This window comes from Coregonus lavaretus (assembly GCF_964263955.1).
Source record: "Coregonus lavaretus genome assembly, chromosome: 1".
Taxonomy (NCBI): domain Eukaryota; kingdom Metazoa; phylum Chordata; class Actinopteri; order Salmoniformes; family Salmonidae; genus Coregonus; species Coregonus lavaretus.
The window spans coordinates 74,586,341-74,606,122 of record NC_139988.1 but is presented as its reverse complement, the minus strand read 5'-3'; positions in this window follow the sequence as shown (position 1 = coordinate 74,606,122).

Below are 19,782 nucleotides of genomic sequence, written 5' to 3'. Positions count from 1 at the left end.
AATTTTATTCAGCTAATTTCAATGATATTCTTCTTACAATAAAATCATATAATAAAATAATGACAAGGGACGTAAGCATATCGTGTCTGCTAAATGAACAAACCTACAGCATGCCGCAGTAAGTAGGCCAACTCATTCTGTTAATCTGAAATACATTTTCTTCATATCATAATGTTTCTTTAGACCTACCTAAACTAAATAATGGATTTATTATGGTTATGGTGTATATTGAAATGGAGTTATTAGACTTGTTAAAATGTAGATGTTCCAAACGGCACGCATCAGCAGCTTGTATGTGTGGAGGCCTGGAGATGCACTGTTTTTTTTTTTTATCAGTCAATTACCGTGAGACCGGCAGTCTTTTGCATGACAATAACCGGCTGACAAAATGTCATGACCGCCACAGCCCTAGTCTCAACTGAGGACGGGCACAACACAAAAACCTCAGATTAAGTAAAATAAAATAGGGTCTAAGGTACAATATGTGAAAATGAGAATAATCTGAGTTTACGTGTTTTTAGATCATTTATGTTTAACCATTTACACTTGTGTGAATTGGCCTATATGGATAGGGCTAAATTGAAGAAATATGAAAAGCATATGCATAACCATGGTAGCAACTGAAAAGGAACAGTTTTTGTACTTTTATTTATTCAGGTGAGCCCAGAGTTCAAACATTTTCACAATCAAGGAAATTAACATTCCTGCGAACAGGTTTGGTAGCTCATTATTCTATACTTTAGCAACGAAGTTAGGTAAGTCGGAAGCGTGTGTAGTAGAGCTTTGTAAACAAAAAGAGAGTAATTAAGTGATCTATGGGACTTCAACGAGGACCAGCCAACCTTTTGATACAGGATGCAGTGGTGAGTATTAAAACTGTCACCTGTGATAAAGCGAAGGGTGCTATGGTAGACAGCATCCAAAAGTGAGTACACAACAGATCACCTGACACGTCTGAATCCAAACATTACACTGTTGATTTTATGTGCACTTTACATTTACTGTACTTTTCATCGCATTTGTAGATAACTAAATCTGAAAATACTCTGGATACATTCAGTAACATAAGAATATTCCTGAAAAATGTGGAAAAGGCACAGAATTACAGTTGTTTACGGGGGGGGGGGGTAGTACAGCCCGCCGGGCACTTCCATCCAGCCCGCGATAAATGTTTTAAATGTATTAAATATGATTATATTTGAGTTTTGGCCTAAAATTACTCATTCCATGATATACAAACAACCTCCAATGGATGGCGCTGTAGCCTGGCAGCGCGCTCTGTATTTGGGCCTACAGTCAGATTCAGAATGCGCTCAGTCATCATAGCCACTTCATTGCTTGACAACTTTTGACGTGAAAAATTAGTGCTACGAAAATGAGAAAAGTGGACTGAGTGATGGGAACATCCGGGGGCTCTGACTTATGACAGGGTGTCTGCCTACTTGGAAAAAATGTATCTACCGTGGAGCAAACTGACAAACGTCACAACAGATGGATCACCAAATCTAACTGGTAAAAACATTGGCCTACTAAAAAGATTACAAGACAAAGTAAAAGAAGAAAGCCCTAACTCTGAGGAATGTATATTTCTTCACTGTATTATTAAATCACGAAACCCTGTGTAAAAGTGTGTTAAAGCTGGAAAATGTTGTCAAAGTGGATGTAAAACTTTTCAACTTTATACGGGCAAGGGGGCTTAACCATCGTCAGCTCATTCAGCTGCTCAATGACACAGAGGCAGTGCACCAGGACTTGTACCATTCAAATGTGCGATGGCTAAGCCTGGGAAAAGTATTTTGCTGTGTGTGGGAACTGAGAGGGGAGATCGGTATGTTCCTTGATACGGTTGGTAAAGGTGACGACTTCTCCGAGTTGAAAGACACAGACTGGCTGGGCGACTTTGCTTTCGGTGTGGACATATTGGAGCATCTGAACGATCTAAATGTGAAACTGCAGGGAAATTGTGTTTTTGTGCATGAACTCTATTCCAACGTGAACGCATTCAAAGCCAAACTTATGTTGTTCTCCAGACAAATTAACAGCCGGTCTCTTGCTCATTTTCCGACACTGGCGGCACTGAACGTGCCCACATCGCAGTGCCGCACTGAGACATACAGTAGCACTTTGATCGAGCTGCATGCTGAGTTTTCCTGCCGCTTCTCAGGCTTCACCAAGATTGAGACTGAGCTGGAGCTTGTATCATGCCCCTTGTCATCGACATCCAATGTGACAGTGCTTTGAAGGAGAAGTACAAAACAGCAACAATAGACCAGTTCTATGGCTCACTGAATGAAACCAAGTTTCCAAACATTAAAAAGCATGCCCAAAGGATGCTTGTTTTAGTCGGGTCCACTTGTGTGAACAAACGTTCTCAGTCATGAATTACAACAAATCCCGTCACAGGTCAAATTTAACAAATGACCACTTGTCAGCTGTTCTGAGAATCTCTACATCAAAGATGGCACCAGACTTCGATGCCCTTGCCAAGAGAGGTGACCAGACCCATTGTTCACATTAAGACTTGAATAACCGTGACTGGGGTAGGCAAGGAATATGCTTATTCATGGTGATGGTTATGCAGTGAGAATTATCCAGCAATGCATTTGGATACAGGTAATAACTAATCAGTCAGATTTGGGCTGAGGTGATTGGATAACTGTAAATATGGCTCAAAATGGAGATGATAATTGTTCCTTAATATGCTTTCAAAAACAGACCATTCCAAATGAAACGGATGCTCTTACCATATGTTTCACTCAAATGTTTGAATAGTTTTCTTTCACACATCTGCTGTTACACATGTCTCCAGTCATATAATATATATCCATTTAAGTATGCATATTGTGACTAAGTTTGATTGTACTTTACAAGGGTAGAGATCCAGGATCTGTGTGTGTGTTTGACTGTTTTATTTATTTTATTTTATTTCACCTTTATTTAACCAGGTAAACCAGTTGAGAACAAGTTCTCATTTACAACTGCGACCTGGCCAAGATAAAGCAAAGCAGTGCGATAAAAACATATGGGGTAAAACAAAACATAAAGTAAAAAATACAACAGAAAATATATATACAGTGTGTGCAAATGTAGTAAGTTATGGAGGTAAGTAAGGCAATAAATAGGCCATAGTGAAAAATAATTACAATTTAGTATTAACACTGGAATGACAGATGTGCAGAAGATGATGTGCAAATAGAGATACTGGGGTGCAAATGAGCAAAGGTGGGTAGTATATATGGGCTTTGGTGACAAAACGGATGGCACTGTGATAGACTGCATCCAATTTGCTGAGTAGAGTATTGGAGGCTATTTTGTAAATGACATCGCCAAAATCAAGGATCAGCAGGATAGTCAGTTTTACGAGGGCATGTTTGGCAGCATGAGTGAAGGAGGCTTTGTTGTGAAATAGGAAGCCGATTCTAGATTTAACTTTGGATTGGAGATGCTTAATGTGAGTCTGGAAGGAGAGTTTACGGTCTAACCAGACACCTAGGTATTTGTAGTTGTCCACATATTCTAAGTCAGACCCGCCGAGAGTAGTGATTCTAGTCGGGAAGGCGGGTGCAAGCAGCGTTCGATTGAAGAGCATGCATTTAGTTTTACTAGCATTTAAGAGCAGTTGGAGGCTACGGAAGGAGTGCTGTATGGCATTGAAGCTTGTTTGGGGGTTTGTTAACACAGTGTCCAATGAAGGGCCAGATGTATACAAAATGGTGTCGTCTGCATAGAGGTGGATCTGAGAGTCACCAGCAGCAAGACCGACATCATTGATATACACAGAGAATAGAGTCGGCCCGAGAATTGAACCCTGTGGCACCCCCATAGAGACTGCCAGAGGTCCAGACAACAGGCCCTCCGATTTGACACACTGAACTCTATCTGAGAAGTAGTTGGTGAACCAGGCGAGGCAGTCATTTGAGAAACCAAGGCTATTTAGTCTGCCAATAAGAATGCGGTGATTGACGGAGTCGAAAGCCTTGGCCAGGTCGATGAAGACGGCTGCACAGTACTGTCTATTATCGATCGCGGTTATAATATAGTTTAGGACCTTGAGCGTGGCTGAGGTGCACCTATGACCAGCTCGGAAACCAGATTGCATAGCGGAGAAGGTACGGTGGGATTCAAAATGGTCGGTGATCTGTTTGTTAACTTGGCTTTCAAATACTTTCGAAAGGCAGGGCAGGATGGATATAGGTCTGTAACAGTTTGGATTTAAAGTGTCACCCCCTTTAACGAGGGGGATGACCGCGACAGCTTTCCAATCTCTGGGGATCTCAGACGATACAAAAGAGAGGTTGAACAGGCTAGTAATAGGGGTTGCGACAATTTCGGCGGCTAATTTTAGAAAGAAAGGGTCCAGATTGCCTAGCCCAGCTGATTTGTAGGTGAAGGAGAAGCGGGGGGGCATGGGCAAGTTGCAGCGGAGGGTGCAGAGCTGGTGGCTCTGGGGTAGGGGTAGCCAGGTGTAAAGCATGGCCAGCGGTAGCAAAATGCTTGTTGAAATTTTCGATTATCGTAGATTTAAAATCGGTAGTAACAGTGTTTCCTAGCCTCAGTGCAGTGAGCAGCTGGGAGGAGGTGCTCTTATTCTCCATGGACTTTACAGTGTCTCAAAACTTTTTGGAGTTTGTGCTACAGGATGCAAATTTCTGTTTGAAAAAGCTAGCCTTTGCTTTCCTAACTGATTGTGTATATTGGTTCCTGACTTCCCTGAAAAGTTGCATATCGCGGGGGCTGTTCGATGCTAATGCAGTACACCACAGGATGTTTTTGTGCTGGTCAAGGGCAGTCAAGTCTGGGGTGAACCAGGGGCTATATCTGTTCTTAGTTCTGAATTTTTTGAATAGGGCATGCTTATTTAAGATGGAGAGGAAAGCACTTTTAAAGAACAACCAGGCATCCTCTACTGACGGAATGAGGTCAATATCCATCCAGGATACCCGGGCAAGGTCAATTAGAAAGGCCTGCTCACTGAAGTGTTTTAGGGAGCGTTTGACAGTGATGAGGGGTGGTCGTTTGACCGCGGACCCATTACGGACGCAGGCAATGAGGCAGTGATCGCTGAGATCCTGGTTGAAGACAGCGGAGGAGTATTTAGAGGGTAAATTAGTCAGGATGATATCTATCAGGGTGCCCATGTTAACGGATTTAGGGTTGTACCTGGTAGGTTCGCTGATAATTTGTGTGAGATTGAGGGCATCTAGTTTAGATTGTAGGACGGCCGGGGTGTTAATCATATCCCAGTTTAGGTCACCAAGCAATACATACTCTGAGGATAGATGGGGGGCAATCAATTCACATATGGTGTCCAGGGCACAGCTGGGGGCTGAGGGGGGTCTGTAGCAAGCGGCAACAGTGAGAGTCTTATTTCTGGAAAGGTGGATTTTTAGAAGTAGAAGCTCAAACTGTTTGGGCACAGACCTGGATAGTATGATAGAGCTCTGCAGGCTCTCTCTACAGTAGATTGCAACTCCGCCCCCTTTGGCAGTTCTCTCTAGACAGAAAATGTTGTAGTTGGGAACGGACATTTCTGAATCTTTGGTGGCCTTCCTAAGCCAGGATTCAGACACTGCTAGAACATCAGGGTTGGTGGAGTGTGCTAACGCAGTGAATAACTCAAACTAAGTGAGGAGGCTTCTGATGTTAACATGCAAGAAACCGAGGCTTTTGCGGTTACAGAAGTCAACAAATGATAGCGCCTGGGGAGTAGGAGTGATACTGGGGGCTACAGGGCCTGGGTTAACCTCTACATCACCAGAGGAACAGAGGAGGAAAATAATAAGGATACGGCTAAAGGCTTTAAGAACTGGTCTTCTAGTGCATTGGGTACAGAGAATAAAAGGAGCAGATTTCCAGGAGTTGTAGAATAGATTCAGGGCATTATGTACAGACAAGGATATGGAAGGATATGAGTACAGTGGAGGTAAACCTAAGCGTTGGGTAATGATGAAAGAGATAGCATCACTGGAGGCACCGATTGAGCCGGGCTCCGCGTGTGTGGGGGATGGGACAAAGGAGCTGTCTGAGGCAGGTTGAGCGGGACTGGGGGCTCTACAGTGAAAAAGAACAGTAAGAACTAACCGAAACAGCAATAGGCAAGGCATATTGACATGGGAGAGGTAGCTTAGTGGTTAAGAGCGTTGTGCCAGTAATCGAAAGGTAGCTGGTTCTAATCCCCGAGCCGACTAGGTGAAAAATCTGTCGATGTGCCCTTGAGCAAGGCACTTAACCCTAATTGCTCCTGTAAGTCGCTCTGGATAAGAGCATCTGCTAAATGACTAAAATGTCAAATGTAATGGAGAGAGGCATAAAGCAATCACAGGTGTTATTCGAGAGAGCTAAGACAACAGCTGGTAATGGCGACGAAAGTTTGAGCTGAGGCTAAACAGGATGGGGTACTGTGTAAAGGAACAGTCCAGCAGGCATCAGCTGTGTAGCTGAGTGATCATAAGGTCCATTGAACAGCAATAGGTGAGTCCGAGAGCAGTTAAGTTCAGTGGCTGCTACGGCACAGAGGAGCAGGAGGCACGGATGTTGATTGCGTGTGCTAGCGGGCCGGGGCTAGCAGATGGATCTTCGTGGTCGTCGCAACAGGAAGCCTGTTGAAACCATATCAGACGATTACGTCGGCAGACCAGTCGTGATAGATCGGCGGGGCTCCGTGTCAACACTTGGAAGTCCCATCCGGTTGACAGAGAGGTAAGATAGCCGGGAGATGGGCCTGGCTCGTGGCTAGCTCAAGGCTAACTGGGGCGTGCTTTCGGGACAGTGGTGATTAGCCAACAACAACAGCCATTCGGTTACAGCTAGCTAGTTGTTAATGTCCGGTGATTCCGGCAGAAAATCCGATATGCTCTGGCTCGATAGCGCGATATGCAGACTGGCCGATAATTGTCCAGGCTAGAGCTGGCTGGTAGGTAGTGCAGGCCACGGACAATGGTGAAGACCGCTAACGGTGGCTAACAGCAAGTAGCTGGCTAGCTGGCTAGTTTCAGCCAGAGGCTTTAGATAAAGAGGTATAAAGAAATAATAGAATCCGTTCCACATTGGGTGAGGCGGGATGCAGGAAAGTATATTTAGTTATAGGATGGAAAGTGAGATTGAGAAATATATAACCTCCCGAGTGGCGCAGTGCTAGCTGTGCCACTAGAGATCTGTCGTAGCCGGCCACGACCGGGAGACCCCTTGGCAGCTAGCTGTGCCACTAGAGATCCTGTTTCGAAAAAATTTAAAAAGAATGTATGCACTCACTAACTGTAAGTCGCTCTGGATAAGAGCGTCAGCTAAAATGACTAAAATATATATATATATATATATATATTTTTTAATATATATATATATATATATATATATATACACACACACACACACACACACACAGTGGGGAGAACAAGTATTTGATACACTGCCGATTTTGCAGGTTTTCCCACTTACAAAACATGTAGAGGTCTGTAATTTTTATCATAGGTACACTTCAACTGTGAGAGACAGAATTAAAAAAAAAAATCCAGAAAATCACATTGTATGACTTTTAAGTAAATAATTTGCATTTTATTACATGACATAAGTATTTGATCACCTACCAACCAGTAAGAATTCTGGCTCTCACAGACCTGTTAGTTTTTCTTTAAGAAGCCCTCCTGTTCTCCACTCATTATCTGTATTAACTGCACCTGTTTGAACTCGTTACCTGTATAAAATACACCTGTCTACACACTCAATCAAACAGACTCCAACCTCTCCACAATGGCCAAGACCAGAGAGCTGTGTAAGGACATCACAGATAAAATTGTAGACCTGCACAAGGCTGGGAAGGGCTACAGGACAATAGGCATGCAGCTTGGTGAGAAGGCAACAACTGTTGGCGCAATTATTAGAAAATGGAAGAAGTTCAAGATGACGGTCAATCACCCTCGGTCTGGGGCTCCATGCAAGATCTCACCTCGTGGGGCATCAATGATCATGAGGAAGGTGAGGGATCAGCCCAGAACTACACGGCAGGACCTGGTCAATGACCTGAAGAGAGCTGGGACCACAGTCTCAAAGAAAACCATTAGTAACACACTACGCCATCATGGATTAAAATCCTGCAGCGCACGCAAGGTCCCCCTGCTCAAGCCAGCGCATGTCCAGGCCCGTCTGAAGTTTGCCAATGACCATCTGGATGATCCAGAGGAGGAATGGGAGAAGGTCATGTGGTCTGATGAGACAAAAATAGAGCTTTTTGGTCTAAACTCCACTCGCCGTGTTTGGAGGAAGAAGAAGGATGAGTACAACACCAAGAACACCATCCCAACCGTGAAGCATGGAGGTGGAAACATCATTCTTTGGGGATGCTTTTCTGCAAAGGGGACAGGACGACTGCACCGTATTGAGGGGAGGATGGATGGGGCCATGTATCGCGAGATCTTGGCCAACAACCTCCTTCCCTCAGTAAGAGCATTGAAGATGGGTCGTGGCTGGGTCTTCCAGCATGACAATGACCCGAAACACACAGCCAGGGCAACTAAGGAGTGGCTCCGTAAGAAGCATCTCAAGGTCCTGGAGTGGCCTAGCCAGTCTCCAGACCTGAACCCAATAGAAAATCTTTGGAGGGAGCTGAAAGTCCGTATTGCCCAGCGACAGCCCCGAAACCTGAAGGATCTGGAGAAGGTCTGTATGGAGGAGTGGGCCAAAATCACTGCTGCAGTGTGTGCAAACCTGGTCAAGACCTACAGGAAACGTATGATCTCTGTAATTGCAAACAAAGGTTTCTGTACCAAATATTAAGTTCTGCTTTTCTGATGTATCAAATACTTATGTCATGCAATAAAATGCAAATTAATTACTTAAAAATCATACAATGTGATTTTCTGGATTTTTGTTTTAGATTCCGTCTCTCACAGTTGAAGTGTACCTATGATAAAAAATTACAGACCTCTACATGCTTTGTAATAGGAAAACCTGCAAAATCGGCAGTGTATCAAATACTTGTTCTCCCCACTGTATATATATATATATATATACGAAAAAGACAAAAAAACAGGCTATTTACATGAGGACGCTACAGAAAACATGACCACACTGCTACGCCATATTGGAAAAATCTGAATCTGTGTTTTGTGAAAAATTTGTTCACAAAAAACAAGGATAGAGATGATAAAAGGGTAGAACTGTTCTGCAAGCATATGTACACCTACAGTACACAAGTAGTTGCGTGTCAATCTGAAAATGAAAAGGCTTCACATGTTTTGTCACACCTTTAGTATGTGGCCCTTCACTTGGTTTCAAAAACTCAATGTGGCCCTTGAGCCAAAAGGTTTGCCCACCAGTGAGCTAAGTTATAAAATAGATCTTACAGTGTTACGCTTGCACAAGGCAATTCAGGGAAACAGATTGTAATGTTGGTGCACAGTACATTCGGAAAGTATTCAGAACCCTTGACTTTTTCCACATTGTTACGTTACAGCCTTATTCTAAAATGGATTAAATTGTTGTTGTTTATTCCTCAATCTACACACAATACCCCATAATGTCTAAGCAAAAACAGGTTTTTAGAATTATAATATAATAAATATCACATTTACATAAGTATTTAGACCCTTTACTCAGTACAGTGGCGCAGTGGTCTAAGGCACTGCATCGCAGTGCTAACTGTGCCACTAGAGATCCTGGTTCGAATCCAGGCTCTGTCGCAGCCGGCCGCGACCGGGAGACTCATGGGCGGCGCACAATTGGCCCAGCGTCGTCCAGGGTAGGGGAGGGAATGGCCGGCAGGGATGTAGCTCAGTTGATAGAGCATGGCGTTTGCAACGCCAGGGTTGTGGGTTCGATTCCCACGGGGGGGCCAGTATAAAAAAATATGTATTCACTAACTGTAAGTCGCTCTGGATAAGAGCGTCTGCTAAATGACTAAAATGTAATGTAAATGTAAGCACCTTTGGCAGCGATTACAGCATTGAGTCTTCTTGGGTATGACGCTACAAGCTTGGCACACCTGTATTTGGGGAGTTTCTCCCATTCTTCTCTGCAGATCCTCTCAAGCTCTGTCAGGTTGGATGGGGAGTGTCGCTGCACAGCTATTTTCAGGTATTACCAGAGATGTTCGATCGGGTTCAAGTCTGGGCTCTGGCTGGGCCTCTCAAGGACATTCAGAGACTTGTCCCGAAGCCACTCCTGCGTTGTCTTGGCTGTGTGCTTAGGGTCGTTGTCCTGTTGGAAGGTGAACCGTCGCCCCAGTCTGAGGTCCTGAGTGCACTGGAGCAGGTTTTCATCAAGGATCTCTGTACTTTGCTCTGTTCATCTTTCCCTCGATCCTGACTAGTCTCCCGCAGAAAAACATCCCCACAGCATGATGCTGCCACCACCTTACTTTACCGTAGGGATGGTGCCAGGTTTCCTCCAAACGTGACTCTTGACATTCAGGCCAAAGAGTTCAATCTTGGTTTCATCAGACCAGATAATCTTGTTTCTCATGGTCTGAGAGTGCTTTAGGTGCCTTTTGGCAAACTCCAAGCAGGCTGTCATGTGCCTTTTACTGGGTAGTGGCTTCCGTCTGGCCACTCTACCATAAAGGCCTGATTGGTGGAGTGCTGCAGAGATGTTTGTCCTTCTGGAAGGTTCTCCCATCTCCACAAAGGAACTCTGGAGCTTTGTTAGAGTTACCATCAGGTTCTTGGTCACCTACCTGACCAAGACCCTTCTCCCCCGATTGCTCAGTTTGGCTAGGCGGCCAGCTCTAGGAAGAGTCTTGGTGGTTCTTCTATTTAAGAATGATGGAGGCCACTGTGTTCTTGGGGACCTTCAATGCTGCAGAAATTGTTTGGTACCCTTCCCCAGATCTGTGCCTCGACACAATCCTGTCTCGGACCTCGACGGACAATTCCTTTGAACTCATGGCTTGGTTTTTGCTCTGACATGCACTGCCAACTGTGGGACCTTATATAGACAGGTGTGTGCCTTTCCAAATCATGTCCATTCAATTGAATTTACCACAGGTGGACTCCAATCAAGTTCTAGAAACATCTCAAAGATGATCAATGGAAACAGGATACACCTGAGCTCAATTTCGAGTCTCAAAGCGAAGGGTCTGAAAACTTACGTAAATACGTTTTTTTTATTTTTTATAAATTTGCTAACATTTCTAAAAACCTGTTTTCGCTTTGTCGTTATGGGGAATTGTGTGTAGATTGCTGAGGATTTCTTTTCATTTAATCCATTTTAGAATAAGTCAAGAGGTCTACTTTCCGAAGGCACTGTATATCCCAGACAAGATTAAAGAATGGGACAAAGTGAATATAAGTCGGTGCTTGCGTCCGTAGCAGTTTCTATGAATTTGAGCGGTTCCATACAATACATGTTGTCAGAATGGCTGCGAGACAGAGGGACTGTTGCTGTACTCCCAGGTAAGGCCCTTGCTTCTGGAACCACTGAAGACCCCAGTCTTCAGTCAGGAAGCTTGAAGATGTGTGTCACCATCCAAGCCCATGTCACAGCATGCAGTGGAGATTACAATAAATGCATTATGTACCTTTCATCACCAAAGCCATGTTCACTGCACATGTTGCTGAACAATTCAACCCTTTTGTTAGTGTCATTGATATATGGAAATTCACATACACATTCAGTTCATAAGCATTGACTGTAATACCTCTAGGGTCCTGTGGTGAAAAACTACTGTGCAAGGTATTGGGCAACAGCTTTCTTCCCGGGCCCGTATTCACAAAGCGTCTTCAGAGTAGGAATAGTGATCTAGGACCAGCTCCCCCCCTGTAATCATTCATTGTGATATAAAAGGCAAAAATTATCCTAAAATCAGTACTTCTACTCTGAGATGCTTTGTGAATACGGGCCCTGGTCTGTCTGCATGCTGATTTTCTAGTGACCCAACTCCCTCTTCATCTGAAATGAAACAACACCAAAAACATGAATAAGAATTAGACTAGTCAGTCATTAACTTAATTAACTAATGAAACACTAATGTAAATGTGCACAAGCCTATTCAGCCAAATTATACCAAGACAACACAGCCTATTTGCAGTGAAATCAGAGGAGCATTTTTCTTGCCTACTTTTTCAGTCCCCAGTGCATCAATAAACAGGCAGGGGAACGAAGTAGTTTTACAAAAAGTGTTCAGAATAGTCAGTATTATAGCTAGCAAATATATAGTTATTTTCTAGAAACCTAGCTACAGTCCACTTAGCTAGCTACGGTGGTGAACTCAGACTGATGGTGGGAGTTAGGTAACGTTAGCCAAATTCCCTTCAGCAGTTTCAATCTAGCTAGCTAGCTAATGGCATTTTTATCAAGTTTATCAATCAGATCGATAGCTTAGCAAACATAGCTTTTTTTCCACTTGCATGTAAAGCTGCCTGATCCAGCTTGCCAGCTGCTAGTAAAGTAGCATGAATAAGTCAGAAGACAGCAAGCAATGCCAAGTTCATGCCTTTCACCAACAAAAATAATGTACACTTAAGTATAAGAGACAATTACCTTCAAACAGATAATTTTTGTTTTATTCTAGGACCGAGGGGTAATAGCTACTTGTTTGTAGAACCGGCGTCTTTACCAGATGTTGTCCCCAGTCAGCTCCAGTCTTCACCTGAACGAACATCATAGGCAAAATCACAGGCTGCATCAAGCACTTGAGGGGGGCATTGCTTACTAGCGCACGTGTTTCACACATTTATTTTCTTTAGCAGCCAAAAAAATCTACACCAAAAACAACGTTTTGTTGTATTGCCATCCACAGGGGGTGTATGTACAGTGAGGGAAAAAAGTAGTTGATCCCCTGCTGATTTTGTAAGTTTGCCCACTGACAAAGACATGATCAGTCTATAATTTTAATGGTAGGTTTATTTGAACAGTGAGAGACAGAATAACAACAAAAAAATCCAGAAAAACATGTCAAAAATGTTATAAATTGATTTGCATTTTAATGAGGGAAATAAGTATTTCACCCCTCTGCAAAACAAGACTTAGTACTTGGTGGCAAAACCCTTGTTGGCAATCACAGAGGTCAGACGTTTATTGTAGTTGGCCACCAGGTTTGCACACATCTCAGGAGGGATTTTGTCCCACTCCTCTTTGCATATCTTCTCCAAGTCATTAAAGGTTTCGAGCCTGACGTTTGGCACCTCAAACCTTCAGCTCCCTCCGCAGATTTTCTATGGGATTAAGGTCTGGAGACTGGCTAGGCCACTCCAGGACCTTAATGTGCTTCTTCTTGAGCCACTCCTTTGTTGCCTTGGCCGTGTGTTCACGGCGTAGTATGTTACCAATTGTTTCTTGGTGACTATGGTCCCAGCTGCCTTGAGATCATTGACAAGATCCTCCTGTGTAGTTCTGGGCTGATTCCTCACCGTTCTCATGATCATTGCAACTCCACGAGGTGAGATCTTGCATGGAGCCCCAGGCCGAGGGAGATTGACTGTTATTTTGTGTTTCTTCCATTTGCGAATAATCGCACCAACTGTTGTCACCTTATCACCAAGCTGCTTGGCGATGGTCTTGTAGCCCATTCCAGCCTTGCGTAGGTCTACAATCTTGTCCCTGACATCCTTGGAGAGCTTTTTGGTCTTGGCCATGGTGGAGAGTTTGGAATCTGATTGATTGATTGCTTCTATGGACAGGTCTCTTTTATACAGGTAACAAACTGAGATTAGGAGCACTCCCTTTAAGAGTGTGCTCCTAATCTCACCTCGTTACCTGTATAAAAGACACCTGGGAGCCAGAAATCTTTCTGATTGATAGGGGGTCAAATCCTTATTTCCCTCATTACAATGCAAATCAATTTATAACATTTTTGACATGCGTTTTTCTGGATTTGTTGTTGTTGTTATTCGGTCTCTCACTGTTCAAATAAACCTGCCATTAAAATTATAGACTGATCATTTCTTTGTCAGTGGGCAAATCAGCAAGGAACTTTAACTTGCAACATGGCCTTTAAGCCCATGTACCCATTAAGCCCACTTCAATCTTTGGATTCAAATAAAAAACATGTTCTGCTGTTTAATATTTCAACTAATTAATCTGGTTGTTATATCCATAATTTATTTTATTCTAAGCCAATCAGATGTTTTATTATTAAGTTATTGACAATTGTGTAAGGTACCATTAAATGGCCAATTTCAAAGCTACAAAAAAAAAAAAAACTTGTGTTGAGGCTACCCTCAGATAAAAAAAAAAAAATCTAACTTCTCAGATAAGTGATCATAATTTATCTAAAATGAAGAGATGAATGTGCTGCTATATGCACATGATAGAGTATTTCATGTGCATTCATTACAATTTCTTGCCAATTTAAAATATGGGTTTTTACTGTGAGACTGCATGTCACAGTCTCACAGTAGCAACATAACTACAACAAGATACATTTTTTAATGTACCTTGCATTGTTATACATACATGACATTTTTGTAAATTTGACATTTATCTCAGGTGGGCTTACAGGGTACAGTAGCACAAAAAACACTCCCTCTATTCAGAATGTAAATGAAAATAAAGCCATATTGTTCAATATGATCAATACTAACTTTGCATAATATTGTAGTCTATAGGGTATATTTATACCCCAAACCATTGGTTTCCAAATATTTTATGGGTAGACTTCTGATTGGTCAAGGGCATTTATTTATTTTTCACGCATATCCAATTTTTACAAAAAAAAATATTATTATAATAGTGAAATAATAATCCCTAACAGGAGCCACGTACGAAGAGCCGCGTTGGTTGGGAATTGTGGGGAGGTGTGTGGTCGGGGCTGTGCGTCCCCGCTTTTATGTGCAAATATTTATATAATTACCATCATGTCAAAGTAAACTTGCAGTCACACGATGCTATGTTGTGGTCCTTCCACTGCGACTTGGAAAAGCATGCCCAGCATATTAGGCCACAGATGTAATTACATTTATAAATTATGATTAACGTCACAGGGTGGTGAAAGTGTACGGTGATGAGCTTGATGCTCATTTTAAATAATTATCACCTCTAGTGGGAAAATGACGATATTCGTATGAAAATCTGTTGCAAATTGGATGGAAACCTAGCTAATGATGACTTCACAAAGTTCCGATGTGAGATCAGATGGTCTCATACTTTATTCTTGTGGCTTTTTCATTGTAATCAAGATTATTTAGGCACTGAAATCTGTGTTAGGCCTATATCTCAATGTTACCACTATAAGAAAAACAGTATTCCACACAGCATATGCACATTTGTTGGTGCAATTGCCTCGTATCAGATAATACATTATGGTAGGCTATACAGATTAAGATTAAAGAACAGCATGATAAAGTGTATTGACTGAAATTGATTGAAACATATATAACCACTGTATGTCTGTTGTATGAACAGCCTTATTCATATTTTAGAAAATTATCAAGACTGAACTGGATGCATCAATAGAATACTTGCTCAACAAAAAGCAACCTCAGAAATTACCTCCTTTGTTTTTATTATGACTATTTGAATGTACCTTTACCCCATCCAAGGAAGCCTTATCATGAATGTTCTGTCTTCTCCCTCAGGGTTGGTGATGTGGGGATGGGCTCCGCAAGCTGTCAGAAAAATTGCAAAATGATTAACACCACCACTGCTACCATTTATTGTGTGGACTGATTACATGGTAAAGGTTTTGATATCCATTTATTGTCATCATAATTTTATGTTTGTGTAAATTGGTAAAATATTGAATGAAAGGTAAAGTAAAGAGTATGGATATGATTGAATGAAGGGTAAGATTCAGATTATGGTTGAACTGAGACTCTGCAATATGACGTTGCCACAAGCAGCAGGATGAACCGATAATGTTGCAGATGAGCGCGATGCAAGACTAAGTCAAAGTATCTGCACATGTACGCTTCACTGTGCTGCAATGTGATACAGCTGCTGGACAACAACAGCACAGAAGTTTAGCCTCACACTTCATGCTCTTAGTTGTTGCGGAAGTCGGCCCAATATTGTTATTTAGTCTACTTCATGCATCGCTGACTATCTTAGGGTTGGGCAATATCCAGATTTTCATACTGTTTCTGGGGTCTACAGAATTACCGAATGTGCACACAAGGGGCACTACTTCTAAAAAAATACATTAAAAAAATTAGGCAACACGGATCTTGATCCAGGAGGGGATTGAATGCATCTGCTGTAACCAAGAAGCTCGATCTTGACATCTAGCCACTTAGCTAGCAAGTTAGCAAACCAAACTCATAGCTGGAGCCCTGAGTTGGACATAATGTATTTGACACACCTTACATTTCTTATAGTTATACTTTACTTATAAGCAGTGGCGTAGCACGCACCTCCACAGTCCCCGCAAGGTGGTGGTGCCCCACCCTAAATAAATGATTTTTTCAGGGTACTGAAAGTCATACTGTCGGTATTTCGGAAATATACCGTATACCGAGGTATCGCCCAAGCCTACTCAACCTTTAAGTTTAACATCACACTGTTGGATATAGGCACGCATTGAAAGAGGACACTCCTTTTCCAATATAGCCTAACTGCCAACCAACTCCAAGGATTTGATTATAACTTTAAAAGGCCACGTAACTTAATTCTGATAGGGCAAAATATAGTTATCAACAAGTACAAAGGGCAGTCTAAATTGTTGGTTTTGTAATGTCACAGACTTATTTGCACCAGATCCTTTGGAGGTTGGGTATTAACACACAGCCCATGTTTTTTGACACAACCAAGAAAACAGCAGAACTGACCCTGGAGCATTGGCTTGCGACCATGTTTGAAAAAATGGCCACCGGGATTTACAAAAGTCCCAGCACTACACAACTCAAAAAATACATAACTGAGTGACATGTTATGCCATCATCCCCAAAAACACATTTACATCACTGCTAACGAATACTACATTTGCTGCATTAGCCTATGCAACTCCCATGCATGCATTTCACAAGGTATCCTAACCCTAAACTATGCTCTAATTCTACTACATTTTCTGTGGAAAAAATATACATTTAATAGCAGTATGTGGTACATTTTGTCATTTTACAATATGATAGGCTAATGATATTGACACTAATGTCCTTCAAATGGTGTAGGTCTATGTGTTATTATCGAAGAGGGTCCCTATAGGAAGTAGCTAGCATAACGTTCATTGTGGAAATTATTTTTATTCCCTGCATCCTACAAACAACGACAATGACCAACAGAACATCGGATCCATACCCACACCGTTCAGCACAAGAAGTACAGTGTGTGCCCCAAACAATTTCATGTCTCAGTAAGCTAACGTTACTTCACACAACAGGCAACAACAACTAACACTATTTGTAAAAGACAAACAAATCCCACCTCGTGTGTATACATTGTAATCAGATTAATGACTTGACAAAAATACAATTTTAATGTACTTTTCCGGTAGCTAGCTACCTATACATCCTCGACATTCTCTAACTTTGAAAAAACGCAGACGTATAGCCTACAACACCAGTGGAAAGCATGGGGCAATGTTTATCTTGCGAATTTACATTGCTCTACGTACCTCATCAACTTCATCCTTGATACTGACAAATAAATACTTTATATTGCGACTCTATAGTGTAAGAACTTGTTCAATAACCGGTTATTTGAATACAAAATAGAGCTTGCCCCCACCCACGCGAGAAATAACGCCTCATAACGTAAATGTATGGTTAGCGATGATTTATTTAGACATCTCCACTGCGACGCAATGTAAACTCTTGCGATTGTTAAAATTACAGTTGAAAAAAGATTTACTGTTGATGAATTTACCTTCTTTTTCTCTTCAGCCTTGCAGGTCAGCGACGGCGGCCATGACAGTTCCATCCGGGTACTACTACTACTACTTCTTCTTCTTCTTCTTCATCTTCTTAGGTATCATGGCGTTCGCACATTTGTTTGTGCATGCCGCCGCTATGGAGCCAGATACCTGCCAAAAGGTTGAATGTACGTATTGTTAGGATCGTAAGAAAATCGATACATACATTTTTAGGATCATAAGAAAAGCCATGCATGAAACATTAACTTAAACGTGAAATTTCATCTGTGAACATACAAACACCATGTTACGATTATGACTAACATTTTAGGCTTGAACAAATCTTGTGTTGTAATTCTGACATACAATTCAGAGTTTTGGCAGTTTCATCTCAGCAACAAAAAAAACGTATGCCAAACTCAGTTGAGTTTACTTCACATTTAGGTAGCTAATGTAATGGATTTGTTTGCCAGCGCAAGTCTAAATAGCACTAGCTCTATTATGCCTACAACAGTGAAGTTTCAGTCCACTTGGTGTATCTCTACAGCATGGGCATATCTCTGGGTGACGTGGACATCCCCATGCATGCACCTTATCAAAATATGACTAATTCAATATTGCACCATCCCATTCTCTGGACTCTGTCTGCAATCATACCCAGTAGTATATACCAGGAATAATTAAACATAGAATAATAATAGTTGTTTGGTGAATCTATGAATTATGTATGACCACTGGAGACTTTGTCACTAAAATAAGTTTTCTTCTAGAATATTTAGACATTTATTTCATATGATTTATATGAATCGGGTCATGAATATATGGACTTTGAAATGAACAAGGGAGAGGTTAAACGTAGGCTAAGTCTGGCATAAGCTTATTCCCACACTTTACAATAACTCTGTTGCAGTGGTCTTAGGTAGTCCATCGCAACACTGCTGCCCAGTTGAAAAGCTTATGATCTCCATGTAGCATCACAGCACCATGCTCCTGCGGAAAAGCACCACTCAGCCTTAGAAAATGCCCTTCTGGAGGCATGCAGTCATAGAGTCATATCCTAATACAGGCATGCGTGCAACTCGTCATTACAACATATTTGAACATTTAATTCATCCTTCATTCAGTTCAGTCAGTCAGTATGTCATCCATTCAGTCATTTGTCTGAGTTGCAATAGGAACTAAATCAAAACGAATAGAACAGCCTTATCCATTTCTTTATTGAAATCCATGTGTATTCAAAATTATCTAAATTCTCCAAATTTCTTTAGCCTATCACTTTAATAATTCAATGTTTAATTTAGGGCTTTCCCCCAAAAAAATAGGTATTCAACTTGTAGGCATTGCAATTTAGGCTATCATTTTGGGTACTGGTGTCTTGCAGAATAATATTAGAACTCTATTTGTGTTTTATAACTGTTTTTATTATAGGTCTCCCCTTAAAAAGAGACCCTAGCTCACAGGCCTCTAAATTTAGCCTCTAAATAAATTGTAAACAAAATAGTTGAAGAAGCACATGCAGTGGTTGATAGGGAAAACAGATCTGGCAATAAGAATAGGTTATAGGCCCTCCTGTAGCTCAGTTGGTAGAGCATGGCGTAGTTGGTAGAGCATGGCGCAGTTGGTAGAGCATGGCGCTTGCAACGCCAGGGTTGTGGGTTCATTTCCCACGGGGAGCCAGTATGAAAAATGTATGCACTCACCAACTGTAAGTCGCTCTGGATAAGAGCGTCTGCTAAATGACTAAAATGTAAAATGCTACAGATAGTCTTGACCATTTGGGACCCCTTGGCTATTTCGCTCAGGACAGGTTATAGCAAAGACTTAATCAATATTTTGTTTTGATTCATATTATTGATATGGGTATAGCCTCTGCGTGATAGGGTTGTGCAATGCAAATGGCTATAACAAGCCTACATACAGTGGAATTCACTAATACAACAGTCAAAATGCCTAATATATGGCCTACAGTCCGTGCTCCCAAATACAGGAAAAAGTGTGATTCATTAGGATACATGATCACCACAATAGCCCAACGTGGCTATAAAAAATTAATTATGCAATTAAAT